This window comes from Hoplias malabaricus, chromosome 7 (assembly GCF_029633855.1).
Source record: "Hoplias malabaricus isolate fHopMal1 chromosome 7, fHopMal1.hap1, whole genome shotgun sequence".
Taxonomy (NCBI): domain Eukaryota; kingdom Metazoa; phylum Chordata; class Actinopteri; order Characiformes; family Erythrinidae; genus Hoplias; species Hoplias malabaricus.
The window spans coordinates 41,224,362-41,239,699 of NC_089806.1; positions in this window are offsets into that span (position 1 = coordinate 41,224,362).

The following is a 15,338-nucleotide window of genomic DNA, read 5'->3' on the forward strand; positions in this document are numbered from 1 at the left end:
AAATATTAAAGATCTAAAAATGACAGCCCAAAATAAAGGTGTGACCTTTTACATTGATCTTTTACATTTTCACCTTTTTAAACAACACTGCACTGTGCTGTTGGTCAGGATGGACACTGATTCAGTGTGTTATAGACGCTGTGTGTGTCATTGTTTCATTAATAAATAAATATCACCCTCTGTGTGAGTCTGTGCTTCTGTTTATAGACACAGGACACTTTCACTCTAAAAAGACACTTTTCAAACGCTGTGAATCTAAATGTAAATCATCCTCAAGTGTCTGAGGAATGAGGTCAGTGTCCTGCCCTTTGTTGTTGATCTGATTTAAATGAGACGGTCAGATCATATGGACAGATATCCACCACACACTCATCACACCGCAGGCTGAAGGATTAGAATCTCTGTGTTTGGCCTCTCTGCCTCTCACTGTAATGCTAGTACTGTTCAATACTGGGCTGTCTCTCATTCCTTAAGTGCAGGTCATCTTATGTTCCTGTTAATTTGAGTGTTTAGAGCAGAATAAATATGCAGTGGTGCAGAGGGACTTCAGCTGCTTTGGTGCAAGAGCTGTACCAAGTGTAATTTGTAACGATTGAGAGCAAAAAAAAAAAAAAAAAACTGCTACAATTTTCCACAAAGAAGGTCAGACACAACTGAGAGACTCAGAGGCCCACTGAGATTTCACACAAAAATATGACTAATGTGGGAGAGGTGAACAAAACAAACACCAAAGAAATGAAGTAAAATCAGGTGAGAGAATGAAGATGTGGGGAAAAGGCAGTGGCCAATGAAAAACAGAAAACAGCATAAGGACAGACAGTAACTAGCTGTGGAGCTGGAAACAGAACGAGAGAAGACTGGCTCTGTTCCTGTCTACATCTCAGAAACAGGACGGGAAAAAAAGAGAAAGAAAGACACTTGTCCACAGGGATTGAAGAAATATGTCTATGATCATACGGTCAGGACACACCTCTAACATCACACTGAACTGAACACAGCACCTGCTCCACATTCCTGACACATCCACTTTCACTTTCACTTTCCTTCCTCCGCTGCATTACTGCTCTCCTCACAGGCGTTTCTCTGTTGCCATGGAAACTGTGTAAACACTCTGTTGAACTACAACTAGAACCAGTTGAGGTACAGTTTGCTTGATCCTGATTGGCTAAGTGCAGTGTGGAAGACACATTTAACAGCGTGATATTAACTGCTCTGCCCTCTGTCAATTATAACGATAATGGTCTGTATAAAAATAAATAAATCATTGTTTTGTTCTGATTTTTTATTTTTTTTTTCATTAACTGACCCATGGCTAATAGTTTGGAGGTTAGTGTCCACTGTGGGTTCACCTTATAGCAGCAGAACAGTGTAGTTAAGTGTAGTGTAGTGTACTGTAGTGTAATGTAGTGTAGTGTAGTGTAGTGTAGTGTAGTGCAGTTTAGTGTAGTGTAGTGCAGTTTAGTGTAGTGTAGTGCACTGTAGTTGAGTGTAGTGTAGTGTAGTGCACTGTAGTTGAGTGTAGTGTAGTACAGTTAAGTGTAGTGTAGTGTAGTGCAGTTTAGTGTAGTGTAGTGCACTGTAGTTGAGTGTAGTGTAGTGTAGTGCAGTTTAGTGTAGTGTAGTGCACTGTAGTTGAGTGTAGTGTAGTGCAGTGCAGTTAAGTGTAGTGTAGTTTAGTGTAGTGTAGTGTAGTGCACTGTAGTTAAGTGTAGTGTAGTGTAGTGTAGTGTACTGTAGTTAAGTGTAGTGTAGTACAGTTAAGTGTAGCGTAGTGTAGTGCAGTTTAGTGTAGTGTAGTGCACTGCAGTTGAGTGTAGTGTAGTGCAGTGCAGTTAAGTGTAGTGTAGTGTAGTGTAGTACAGTTAAGTGTAGTGTAGTGTAGTGCACTGTAGTGTAGTGTAGTGTAGTGTAGTGTACTGTAGTTAAGTGTAGTGTAGTACAGTTAAGTGTAGCGTAGTGTAGTGCAGTTTAGTGTAGTGTAGTGCACTGTAGTTGAGTGTAGTGTAGTGCAGTGCAGTTAAGTGTAGTGTAGTACAGTTAAGTGTAGTGTAGTGTAGTGTAGTACAGTTAAGTGTAGTGTAGTGTAGTGCACTGTAGTGTAGTGTAGTGTAGTGTAGTGTACTGTAGTTAAGTGTAGTGTAGTACAGTTAAGTGTAGCGTAGTGTAGTGCAGTTTAGTGTAGTGTAGTGCACTGTAGTTGAGTGTAGTGTAGTGTAGTGCAGTGCAGTTAAGTGTAGTGTAGTACAGTTAAGTGTAGTGTAGTGTAGTGTAGTACAGTTAAGTGTAGTGTAGTGTAGTGCACTGTAGTGTAGTGTAGTACAGTTAAATTTAGTTAAGTGTAGTGTAGTTTAGAGTACTGTAGTGTAGTGTAGTGTAGACTGGGTGAGGTCGAGTGTACACTTGAGGACAGAGCTGCACAGCTACAGTAGTAGAGTAGTATCAGGGTGGAGTTGTGGCTGTAACTGCTGTAGTGTTGTTGTGGCTGTGTGTAGTGAGTGTGATCTGGATCTCAGTAAGAATGCAGGTGTGTGTTTATCTGCTGTTGGTGCTCCATGTGGCTGAAGGTAAGTTCATTCTCCTACTGTAGATCCTCCAACACACAACACCACCATTTAAAGCTCACTTCAGAATTATGTTTTAGTCTCACTTTAGATTTGGGAGTTTAAGGGTTAAAACTGAACAGTGTGAATGGTTGCTTTCAAAAAATTTTCAGCACCATCACAGCCCCCCAGTCCACTTGCTGACACAGCCCCCCAGGCTAAATGATTAGCATTAGCATTGCTAACCATGCTGCAGAGTGGAGGTGTGTGTACAGAGGGGTGATGAGGCAAGTTGGCTGATGGTCAGAGAGAGCTTTATTAGCAATGTGATATACGTCCTCTCTACTGCAGTTAATGTAAGTTTTTATTTAATTATTAATATTTTAATATTCCTCCTAGAGATCATGATTTTTTTATGTAACTTGTTTACCCCTCTGTTGCCTGTGTGTAAACCACATACACTTCCTGTCTGGCCTCTGTAGCAATGTATGTACGAAGGGAGTGATGATGCTGTTATAGTTAGTTTGCTGATGGTCAGAGAGAGCACTATCTTGGGCCTCTGCTTCCTCTCTGTTGTCACGACGACGAGGCCACAGTTGTGGTTAAGAGAGATGGGGCCTGTTTCTCTCTGAGTCTGCCCAGTGGACACTACTCACAGACAGAGGGGCTTATGTAGCCAGGTCACTGCTATATACTACACTACAGAGACTAAAGTTTGGGGACACCTGCTCAGTCAACATGGGGAATGTCCCTCTTTGGTGCAGTATGAGCCTCTACTCTTCTGAGAAATCTTTACACTACAGGGTGGGCCATTTATATGGATACACCCTAATAAAATGGGAATGGTTTGTGATATTAACATCCTGTATGTGCCACATTAGTATATGGGAGGGGGGAAACTTTTCAAGATGGGTGGTGACCATTGCAGCCATTTTGAATTTAGACATTTTGGATCCAACTTTTGTTTTTTCAATGGGAAGAGGGTCATGTGACACATCAAACTTGTTGGGAATTTCACAAGAAAAACAATGGTGTGCTTGGTTTTAACGTAACTTTATTTTCAACCTTTGTATGTTGGGGGTGGGGTGGGTGGTGGATCCAAGTGCAGGGCAGAATGAGATTTATAAATATATTTTTAAATATTTATTTTAATTGATCAGAACAGAACCAGTGTTTAGTGACTTATGTTATGCTTATGCGACTGTGATGGTGCACAGATTTAAATCCCAACCCTGTACTCAGCAGAGAGAGTGGGGATATGGGTGAAAAAATTACCTCAAAATAGGTGTAAAAAATGGTTGGCACTTGGGTCCACTCCTCAGTAATGCTCTACACACTCAGGTTTATCTCCAGAAAACTGTCTACAACTGACCAAATCATTTTTAAAGACCACCAGGTGTGTGTCTCTGTGTGTGTGTGTGTGTGTGTGTGTGTAAAGAGTGTATGTGTAGAGAGAGTGTGGAGTGGTCACTGTGCTGGAACTCAGTGCTGTTTTACTAGGGACAATGTTGCTGATGTTTTATCTTCTCTTCACTGGACCTCAGGGCTCTGAAGGTGAGAGAGACAGTTCTTTAGTTATTATAATGTAAATGTGTACATTAATGTTCCTCATCAAAACTGCTTCTTCATCTTTACCACAGTCAGAGTTCACATTATTTAACATTATTCAGACACTTTGGTCTGAACTGGGGACACTGTGGATCAAGGTTATTGTGTGGAACGTGATGTTGGCTCCAGATGAATCTCACTGACGTAGACTGAGAGTTTGAAGCAGGTTGTAGTTTAAGCTGAAAATATACAGAGGGGAATATCTCATAAATGTAGCTGTGTTTATCTGTTTGAAGAAGCTCTGAGTGAATGATCTGGACACAAACTCAACACATGATTCTTTATTCAATTGTGATGTGGTCTAAAGTGTAAGCAGTGAGTTTGACAGCCACCATGATCATAGATAGGGGAAATACCTACTAAAAATGTCAAATAAAGAATTCATATATGTTCTCACTTTTAAAGATTCCATTGTGTATCGACTAAATTTACCACTTCATGGACATTCAGCTAAACTTTTACTGAAGTCAAATTAGTGTTTTTCTAAATTAACCCTGAGCTGAACTCAAACTCCCCACACTGTGTTTTCTGAAGTGAACAGCTGTAGATAACGTACACTGGGCTCTGAAGTGTTCACAACTCGAATCAGAGAACAATCTTTTTATTAATATTATTAAATCATTTAAATGTCATGTTCACAATCGTGATCAAAAATGTTTTTAATAAAATTCAGAAGATGTTTCTTCACCATTTGCTCCTCTCCAATCTGTTTGAGCTGGAAACCAGTCCAATGTGTTTAAAAAAGCAGGAAAATAAAAACAAAGTGGCTCAGTCAAATACGTTAGGCTTCCTGTCTCTTGGTCAAAAATGTCCTCCTAATGTTGAAAAGCATGAAAAGAGATGATGATGTTGCTCTATTACTGCTCCATTTGTGGGTTAAATTGCCTCTTTTCTGCTGATTCAGATTTAGGTAGAAACCCACTGTAACTGCATGAAAGTAAACACAGACCAAAAGTGATTAAAAACTAAACAACTCAAGTCACAAATGAGTTTCTTTGGTGATTCAAAACAGTGAATAAAAACTTACACAATGTACACTTCAGCCACATGCAACAACAGTCATTTTTCTCTTTAAACACACAGTTCCACCTTAAAAGATGCACAGCTTCTGAATATAAACAAACCAGAGAGAACTGCAGTTCCCTTCAATTGTAGACATTCACTGTAAGTGTGTATTAACCTGGTGTGTGTTGATGAAGAAGGGGTGATATAATAACATTTCAAACAGGTTCTAAAATCTTAAGCATGTTTTAACCTTCCTCCTGTGTTATCTTTCTGTTACCATCTCTTATGTTAATGGGTCGGTTTTGACCCGTGTCTTAAATCAGCCATAAGATCACCCTAAAAACTATTAATTATCAACCCATTAGTTTCTTCCCTCTTGTTGACCTTGTTATTCTTCCTTATCCATGAAAGGATTGGTTTTAATTGTTCATTGTTGCAGACTGTAAACTGGAGATGTACACTCTACAAAACACACACTCTACACTGACTGGGTCTTACATGTCTGGACATGTCTGTCTTTCCTTGTTTTGTGAAACAGACAAAGATAGAAGCCCCTAACTGAAGCTCGAGTGGTTGTAGGAGGAGCTGGCTGTAGGCTGTTGGTGTATAGTGTGTTTATGAGTCCAGATTTGGCACTTGTTTTTGTTTCTGATTTAAAATTATACCTGGGTCAACACTGACTCTAACAACAGAAAAGCCATCATTTTATTTTTATAAGTCAAAAATTATTGATGCAGTAAACAAATTTATGGAGCATTAAAACCTAAAAACAGGTCAAGACCATGACACGAGAGGAAGGTTAAATATATAATTAATTTACAATTTAAATAATTCTCTTAGACGCTGTGCACTGATAGAGGCTGATGGGAGTCTCAGTCTAGGCCTTGAGTAGCCCACAGTGGTCATATGCTTTAACACTCTCTCTCACACACACACACACACACACTGCTGCAGAGGTCCAAAAGCAAATGTGTGTGTGTGTGTGTGTGTGTACAGTGGTGATGATGACGTGTCTGTGGTGTGCTGTGGTCAGTTTGTAGATGGTCAGAGATGTGACTTTTCTCTCTGCTTCCTCTCTGTTGTCATGGTGATGAGGTCATAGTTGTGGTTAATGGAGATGGGGCCTGTTTGTCTCTCTCTCAGCATTTTCACACTAGAGCCTTTTCCGGACCCAGACCCAGTTGCTCCATGGATGTGATTCTATTGGTGAAGTGTAAAAGCTGTTTTTGAGACTGGACTTGGTCCCGAGCACTGATCTCTGGTTCTGTTGTAGTCAGGGCTCTGGGGGTCAGTTCTGATGGACTCTGGTACAGTCCACTGCAGGTGTGGAAGCTCTCCGCTCCTGAGGCTGTGTGTGGAGTGTGTGACTGCTTAGAATTGTCTTGTTCCTTCCCTTTCTCACGTCTAACACCAGCACACCATCATCAGAGTGGAGCGAGGTGACAGTGATCAGCTCTGTGGAGAGAAACACATCTCACACTGGTCTGTACGGCTAATAACCTTCTCACAGAAGAGGGCGGGTGTAGTGTGGGGGCCACATTTATCACCATGACTTTTAACTGCTTTCCTTTCTCTTGATTAGAACTATTTCTAAAAGTGTCTCCAATAATAAAACACATAAATACTATTATTGTATTGTTCTGCCTCCTTTTACTTGGTCATTTTTATTTTCTTTAACCGGCCCATGACTGATCCTGTGAACTTCAGTCCTTCTGTGTGTGTGACGTAGTGGATGATGTCATGGGAAAGAAGAGAGCGAGTGCTACAAGACACAACCACATACCTATATTTAATGTGTGAGAATAGCAGAGAGAGAGAGAGAGGGAGACTCAGTGCTCTGTGGTGTGTTGTGGTCAGTTTGCTGATGGTCAGAGAGAGCACTATCTTGGGCCTCTGCTTCCTCTCTGTTGTCACGGTGACGAGGCCACAGTTGTGGTTAAGAGAGATGGGGCCCTCCACTGTGTGGAGAAGAACCACAGTGACGAAGGTAAAGGGGATGAAGGGAAGAGGCTGTGTAAAGGGAAGTGGGTCGTGTCTCTGTGTAAAACCAAGGCTGAAACTGTCAGAGTGGTCACTAATGTAACAGTAGCCCCTCGGTAAAGGGTTCAAACTCAAGACTGTTGGCTATTAGACAGGAGTCCTACAGGGGGAGCTGCTGTGAACTAGGGAAAATAGACCCAGGAGCAGAGTAGTCTGGTCTACAAGGGGTTAACTGAACACAAAATAATCAATAAACTGGAACATATGATATTTTGAATTTACTCCTGAATCTATAATTGTTTTTACATTAAAGTGTTTCATGAAATGGACTTAAACCCAGCTGTTCACATCACACACATCTGCAGGTGTATCTCAGTAGAGTGGCCCACACTGACCAGTCCACTGTGTCTGTACCGAGGTCAGTGTGAGGGTGTTTGGTGTGAATCGCTGCAGCAGAAAAAGAGGAAATGGTGAGTGTTCTCACGTCTTTGACAGTTCCTTATCAGAGAGTGTGAACTGCATTCTCACGCAGCTGCTGATGAACACTTTAAGAGTGTGTAGACGACTGATAAGGTTCAGTCTCCTCCAGCTGCTCGGTGCTGGTGGACATTACACTGTGTGTGTGTGTGTGTGTGTGTAAACAGTGTGTGTGTAGAGAGAGAGTGTGGAGTGGACACTGTGCTGGAACTCAGTGCTGTTTTACTAGGGACAATGTTGCTGATGTTTTATCTTCTCTTCACTGGACCTCAGGGCTCTGAAGGTGAGTAACACAGTTCTTTAGTTGGTAGCGCTTTATAAGAACTGTACATTATTAAGTAATAAGCATTAGTAAACATAGCTCTGGGTGTGTGTTCACAGCCCCTAGTTCACTAGTTTGTGTGTGTGTGTGTTTGTGTGTGTGTGTGTGAGAGAGAGAGTGTGTGTGTGTGTGTGTGTGTGTGTGTGTGTGTGTGAGAGAGAGAGAGTGTGTGTTCACTGGTGTCAGTGTAAACCTAACCCTCCATCACACGAGAGGCTTTAGTAGCACTGTGTACATTTCACACTCTCTTTCTGTTTCTCTGTGTATCTTCAGGCACGGCACTATGTTGTGAACTTTAATTAGTGCCAGTAGGAATCATGTATATTTTGTAGACATTTAATTTGAAGAATAAAAAGTACAACATAGTAACACACATCAGAGTAAAATTATGAAAATATCAGGACTGTATCATCAGTTAATAGTGTGTGATGTCATCATCCTCCTCATACAGTGTTATAGCATCTTTTAAAGTTCAGATTCAGGTTCATTTCTAGAAGATTGGCAATTGACTCTGTGATTGATTATGATCACACTGATCCCCTCATGTGCAGCACAGTGGTGCAGCAGGAAGTGTCTCTGTCACAGCTCCAGGGTCCTGTAGGTTGTGGGTTTGAGTCCCGCTCCGGGTGACTGTCTGTGAGGAGTGTGGTGTGTTCTCCCTGTGTCTGCGTGGGTTTCCTCCAGGTGACCGTCTGTGAGGAGTGTGGTGTGTTCTCTCTGTGTCTGTGTGGGTTTCCTCGGGTGACCGTCTGTGAGGAGTGTGGTGTGTTCTCTCTGTGTCTGCGTGGGTTTCCTCGGGTGACTGTCTGTCAGGAGTGTAGTGTGTTCTCTCTGTGACTGCGTGTGTTTCCTCCGGGTGACTGTCTGTCAGGAGTGTGGTGTGTTCTCCCTGTGTCTGCGTGGGTTTCCTCCGGGTGACTGTCTGTGTGGTGTGTTCTCCCTGTGTCTGTGTGGGTTTCCTCCAGGTGAATGTCTGTGAGGAGTGTTGTGTGTTCTCTCTGTGTCTGCGTGGGTTTCCTCTGGGTGAACTGTCTGTCAGGAGTGTGGTGTGTTCTCTCTGTGTCTGCGTGTGTTTCCTCCGGGTGATTGTCTGTCAGGAGTGTGGTGTGTTCTCTGTGTGTTTGCGTGGGTTTCCTCCAGGTGACTGTCTGTGAGGAGTATGATGTGTTCTCCCAATGTCTGTGTCGGTTTCCTCCGGGTGACTGTCTGTGAGGAGTGTGGTGTGTTCTCCCTGTGTCTGTGTGGGTTTCCTCCGGGTGACTGTCTGTGAGGAGCGTGGTGTGTTTTCTCTGTGTCTGCGTGGGTTTCCTCCAGGTGACTGTCTGTCAGGAGTGTGGTGTCTTCTCTCTGTGTCTGCGAGTGTTTCCTCCGGGTGACTGTCTGTGAGGAGTGTGGTGTGTTCTCGCTGTGTCTGCGTGGGTTTCCTCCGGGTGACTGTCTGTGAGGAGTGTGGTGTGTTCTCTCTGTGTCTGTGTGGGTTTCCTCCAGGTGACTCTCTGTGAGGAGTATGGTGTGTTCTCCCCATGTCTGTGTCGGTTTACTCCGGGTGACTGTCTGTGAGGAGTGTGGTGTGTTTTCTCTGTGTCTGCGTGGGTTTCCTCCGGATGACTGTCTCTCAGGGGTGTGGTGTGTTCCGCCGGATGACTGTCTGTGAGGAGTGTGGTTTGTTCTCCTTGTGTCTGTGTGGGTTTCCTCCGGGTGACTGTCTGTGAGGAGTATGGTGTGTTCTCCGAGTGTCTGCATGGGTTTCCTCCGGGTGACTGTCTGTGAGGAGTGTGGTGTGTTCTCTCTGTGTCTGCGTGGGTTTCCGCCGGGTGACTGTCTGTGAGGAGTGCGGTGTGTTCTCTCTGTGTCTGTGTGGGTTTTCGCCGGGTGACTGTCTGTGAGGAGTGTGGTGTGTTCTCTCTGTGTCTGCGTGGGTTTTCATCCAGGTGACTGTCTGTGAAGAATGTGGTTTGTTCTCCTTGTATCTGTGTGGGTTTCCTCCGGGTGACTGTCTGTGAGGAGTGTGGTGTTTTCTCCCTGTGTCTGCGTGGGTTTCCTCCGGGTGACTGTCTGTGAGGAGTGTGGTGTGTTCTCTCTGTGTCTGTGTGGGTTTCCTCCGAGTGACTGTCAGTGAGGAGAATGGTGTGTTCTCTCTGTGTCTGCGTGGGTTTCCTCCGGGTGACTGTCTGTGAGGAGTGTGGTGTGTTCTCTCTGTCTCTGTGTTGGTTTCCTCCGGGTGACTGTCTGTGAGGGGTGTGGTGTTTTCTCCCTGTGTCTGTGTGGGTTTTCATCCAGGTGACTGTCTGTGAGGAGTGTGGTGTGTTTTCTCTGTGTCTGCGTGGGTTTCCTCCGAGTGACTGTCTGTGAGGAGAATGGTGTGTTCTCTCAGTGTCTGCGTGGGTTTCCTCCGGGTGACTGTTTGTCAGGAGTGTGGTGTGTTCTCTCTGTGTCTGCATGGGTTTTCATCCGGGTGACTGTCTGTGAAGATTGTGGTGTGTTCTCTCTGTGTCTGCGTGGGTTTCCTCCGAGTGACTGTCTGTCAGGAGTGTGGTGTGTTCTCCCTGTATCTGCATGGGTTTTCATCCGGGTGACTGTCTGTGAAGATTGTGGTGTGTTCTCTCTGTGTCTGCGTGGGTTTCCTCCGAGTGACTGTCTGTCAGGAGTGTGATGTGTTCCCTCTGTGTCTGCAGAGGCTTCCTGTTTTCTCCCATGCTTCAAAAACACACGTTGACTCAGAAGTGTCCGTAGGTGTGAGTGTGTGTGTCACCCTGTGAAGGACTTGTGCCCCCTCCTGGGTTTGTTCCCACCTTGGACCCAGTGATTCTTGGACCCACCGCGACCCTGAACTAGACAAGGACTTACAGACAATGAATGAATGAATTATACCAGTGTCAACATGTTAATAATTTACATCAGAATCTATACATTGATCTCCATTCCTCTGAATGATACACAGATGGTGATTGTGTCTCTGACTGGACATGGATTAACCACGCTTTATATTTAGAGACAAGCTGATGACTTTAAGATTCAGGAAGTGAAACTGTGATGAGCTCAGACCACAGCTACTTCTTAGTAGAAGCAGAGTGTTCCATATTTAACCCTTTCACAGAAGAACACAACGTCTCAAACATCCCCTTCTCTATTGGTCAAGGTCTGTCTTCACTTCGTCCAGTGGTGTTACGTCTAGTGACCTCTCTCTCTCTCAGTAAATATCTCAGGTGCTGCTGCTGATTTACAGCTGATGAGGTGTGGCACAGCTTCTTAAGCAACTTACAGCTTTTCAGAAAATACAGGTCAACATCAAACAACATAAACACAATATTTCATTATAAAATTCATAATAATTATTTTAGACGCTGTGCACTGATGGAGAGTCACAGTCAAGACTTTGAGTAGCTCACAGTGGAAACTGTGTGTAACTGCACAGTTAGGAGTGATGACACGTTACGTGACGTGGTGCAACATGGGCTATGAAGAGAAGAAAGAGGAAGTAACAAGTTAAAACACACAGTGAACACACACAGAGAGAGAGAGAGAGAGAGAGAGAGAGAGAGAGAGAGAGAGAGAGAGAGAACACAGGTCCTCTCTGACGTTGTGGAAGAGTCCAGTAAAGCGCTCAGGCTTTAGTTTAGTGCTGATATTGTGGGGAATGTTGTGGAGTTGAGGACACTGGTGTGTGTTGGTGTTCAGTTGTGTAGTTTGTGAGGAGGTGGATCTTCAGGAGTGTTGTTGTTGCTGTGTGTAGTGACGGTGTTGTAGATCTCAGACACAATGCAGCTGTGTTTTTATCTTCTGCTTGTCCTCCATGTGGCTGAAGGTAAGTTCATCTCTTCTCCTACTGTCCACTGTCCACCATAGTCCAGTTAGAGCTTCAGATTCTGCTGAAGAGACGCTAGAATCTGTATGTGTGTGTGTGTGTGTGTGTGTGTGCTTGTGTGTGTGTGTGTGTGTGTTTGTGTGTGTGTGTGTTGTACCCTATTGGCCACAGCTCTATTTAGTTCCAGGCCTGAGTCATGTTTGTCTTTTAAAATATAACTACTGCTGGTTTCCTGACTGTTGTAAATTTGTATAGATCTTTAATAAATGTTTTGTCTGGTTCAGGATTTTAACAATTTGTAGGATGTTTTCTTTTGTATTTGATGTTTAATAAAAGTGTGTGTGGGGAATTCTGGTCTCTTGTCTCTGTGACCTCAGGTCTGTAATAATTCTGAGTCAAACTCCCAGAGTGGCACTGTCTGTTAGATTGTAGTTTAAGCATTTTCTATTTGTCACTTTAATATTCTTCCTTTTCTTTATGATCACAGTCTGTAGCTCATAACATACACTGCACCATGTTAATGGAAGAATGAAGTGTAACTTTGGTGGTTCTCTAGCCTTTTGAATCACACAGTAACAGACAGAAAGGCATGTATTACCAGAACTGATGTGCAACACTAAACATTTCTCCATTCTGGCTAAAGTTAGCAGGTGCTAACACTGGGCCTCACTGATCAGTCACTTTCAAAAACCTGATTTTAACACCGTCATCATCACGGCTTATCACTAACACAGCAACACGTCAAGAAAATGCAGCATGTTATTATTTATTAGTTCATAATTCATCTGTCTGGTGTCCTCATGTCTCTTTCATTTAATCTCTAGAACTAATTAAGTTTTATTTTACACAGATCTTTAATGAGATCTTACACATCTTCACATCTCCTCCTGGAGAATGTAATTTACCTTTAGGGAACGAAACTGAACTTAAACCCACTGTTGTATGTTTAAAAAGGTCTTTTTTAGAGTGTATTTTTAAAAGAATCCATCATCATGGCCATTATGACATCAGAGGCAGTGATGTCATAGTGTGTTATTTTTATTATTAGGGTGTTTTTCTCCCTTTTACCGATCAGTGGAGCATTACAATTATTTTCAAGAGAAAAAGTGTTAAGATTAAAATACTACAGTGTTTCTTTAAAGTGAGGAACAGTAGATTGGAGTCTGGACTGGTCAGTGATCTCTTTTTATAAAGACGTCTTTAAAGTAACGCTCTGTTTGTGATGAAGCGAGTGTTGTGCAGGTGATGACACATTGTTGTGAGAAAGTCAAGCTTCATTTTGAAGAACTTCCACATGTTCAGAGGTGTTTAAAGATGAAGAACATTCACTGCTGTGTTTCTGCAGGATGCACACTGGAAAACCACAGGCAGAGAACAGAGATTACTGCATACACTGGAGAGTCAGTACTGCTGCCCTGTTACTGCACTGACACCAGCTCTACACTTGAGACATTCACCTGGAAGAAAGACAGAAATTACAAATGGGAGGAGTTGTCTACTGAGAGTGATCAGTACAGAGACAGAGTCCAGCTGTTTAACTCTCACTCTCCAGGAAATCTCTCTCTGCTCATATCACACCTGACTGAAGAGGATGGAAGAGTGTACAGATGTGATGCTGGAGGAAGTGGACACACATATATCAGACTCATTGTTAAAGGTAACCCCTCTCTGATCAATATCCATAATGTAATGATGATGTCAGAACTACATTTATCTTCACTGGTGTCTACAGTTGTGTTGGGGACACTCTACACACACCTTTGATCTTTGTCTGCGCTGCTTCAGAAATGAAGTCTTTGTGAAGTGTGTAAAGTGTGTGAAGTCATTGTGTGAAGTTGCTGATTGTTGTAGCAGTAGAACAACATCAGTGCAATGAAAGTGTTGTGAAATGCTTCTGTTTGCAGTGGTCAGGTGTGTGGTCAGTCTTCTTTATCATTAAGCTGCTCATTGGTCAGGAAATGCAGCAAATCTACAGCCTCCACTGTAACACACAGTTCATCAGCTCACCCTCCAAACACTTCATGTGGGAACAAGAAGATCACATAGTTTTATTAAACTCCAATAAACACTGATCATCCACAGCTTGACTTCAATAAACCACTTCAGTCACTCGCTGTAGGTTTCCATTGTTTACAGTGTATTTACAGCATTTTAAATCCTGTTTAACTGATGAAGACCAGGTTGGTCACTCACTCCCTCTGACCATTTTACTGAGTTACATTAAAGTGCAGTTATTTCATCCGTTCAGAGCAGAGTCTTCAAAATAATGTTGAACAATTCAGCTGAGAGAATCTCATTACTGCACAGGATTCACACTGAAGTCTTTATGCTCCTGTGTTTCTGCAGGTTGTGCTCTGGACAACAGTGAAACATCTATCAGAGCACGTCTAGGAGAGTCAGTCCTGCTGCCCTGTTACTGCTCTGAACTACAAGCCAAACCCAAGAGATTCACCTGGAAGAGAGTCAAGAGCTCATCAGAAAATATCCGCATTGACATTCATCAGGAGAGAGACAGAGTCCAGCTGTTTAACTCTCACTCTCCAGGAAATCTCTCTCTGCTCATATCACACCTGACTGAAGAGGATGGAGGATGGTACAGTTGTGAAGCTGATGGAAGTGGACACAGAGACATCAGACTCACTGTTGAAGGTAAAACACAGTGTGAATGTGTTGTGATGCAGGAGAGGACCATCTTCATAAGGTAGTGCTGGTCTTTACCAGTGAGCAGTCCTGAGGTCATCAGTGTGTGATGAATTATTGAGTGTGGATCAGTTGTAGAATTAATGTAGTAGTGTAAAATGTTTGGGATTCTGGAAGTTTCCAGTGTAGTTCCAGCACAGTGCTCATCTCTACAACATTCATCATGGACTCTTCTCTCCTCGCAGGGATCCCACCTCCAACACCGAGTTCAACACTTGATCAAATCATTCCCACATCTGCAGCTGAACCTTCCTCCACAGTTTCCTCCCAAAAAGGTAAAAGCTAATTCCAGGCCCAGATTTCACATTTCTGTAATAACCGTTTCACAGCGAATGTGCTGCTCCTTTTAGAAATGTGTGGGGTGTGGGTCGGAGACACATTTTTCTAAAGCGTTGTTAAGACTGAGGATAGTTTTTAATGTTTCGCTCCATGATCTTTGTGTAAGTCAGTGAATGATGTTCTTATTGCAGAGTCTCCACCGTCACTGCCCTTCGTCCCCTTTGCCCTGGTCACGGTGGTGTTTCTCCACATTGTTGTAGCGGTGGTCTACTGCACCAAGAGAAGCAAAGGTATGTCCTACTCATTAAACCACCACCATCCTGTTTATGTTTCTGTGTGTGTGTGTGTGTGTGTGTGTGTGTGTACGTGTTAACCCTTGTGCTTTTGTTCATCTCCAACTCAGCACCAGATTCCTCCCCCGTTTACTACAACACTGTGGATGGAGAAGGAGCAGTGAAGCTGTCGTAGAGGAGAACTTCAGAGAGTCAGAGGAGCACGTGAACCACACACCACCTGCTGACTCACAAACCTGATCAACACACCACCCTCTGGCCTCTGACACACACACACTTCCTGTTTCATCACTGACTTCATCTTATTGGACTCTCTGCAGCACACTGGT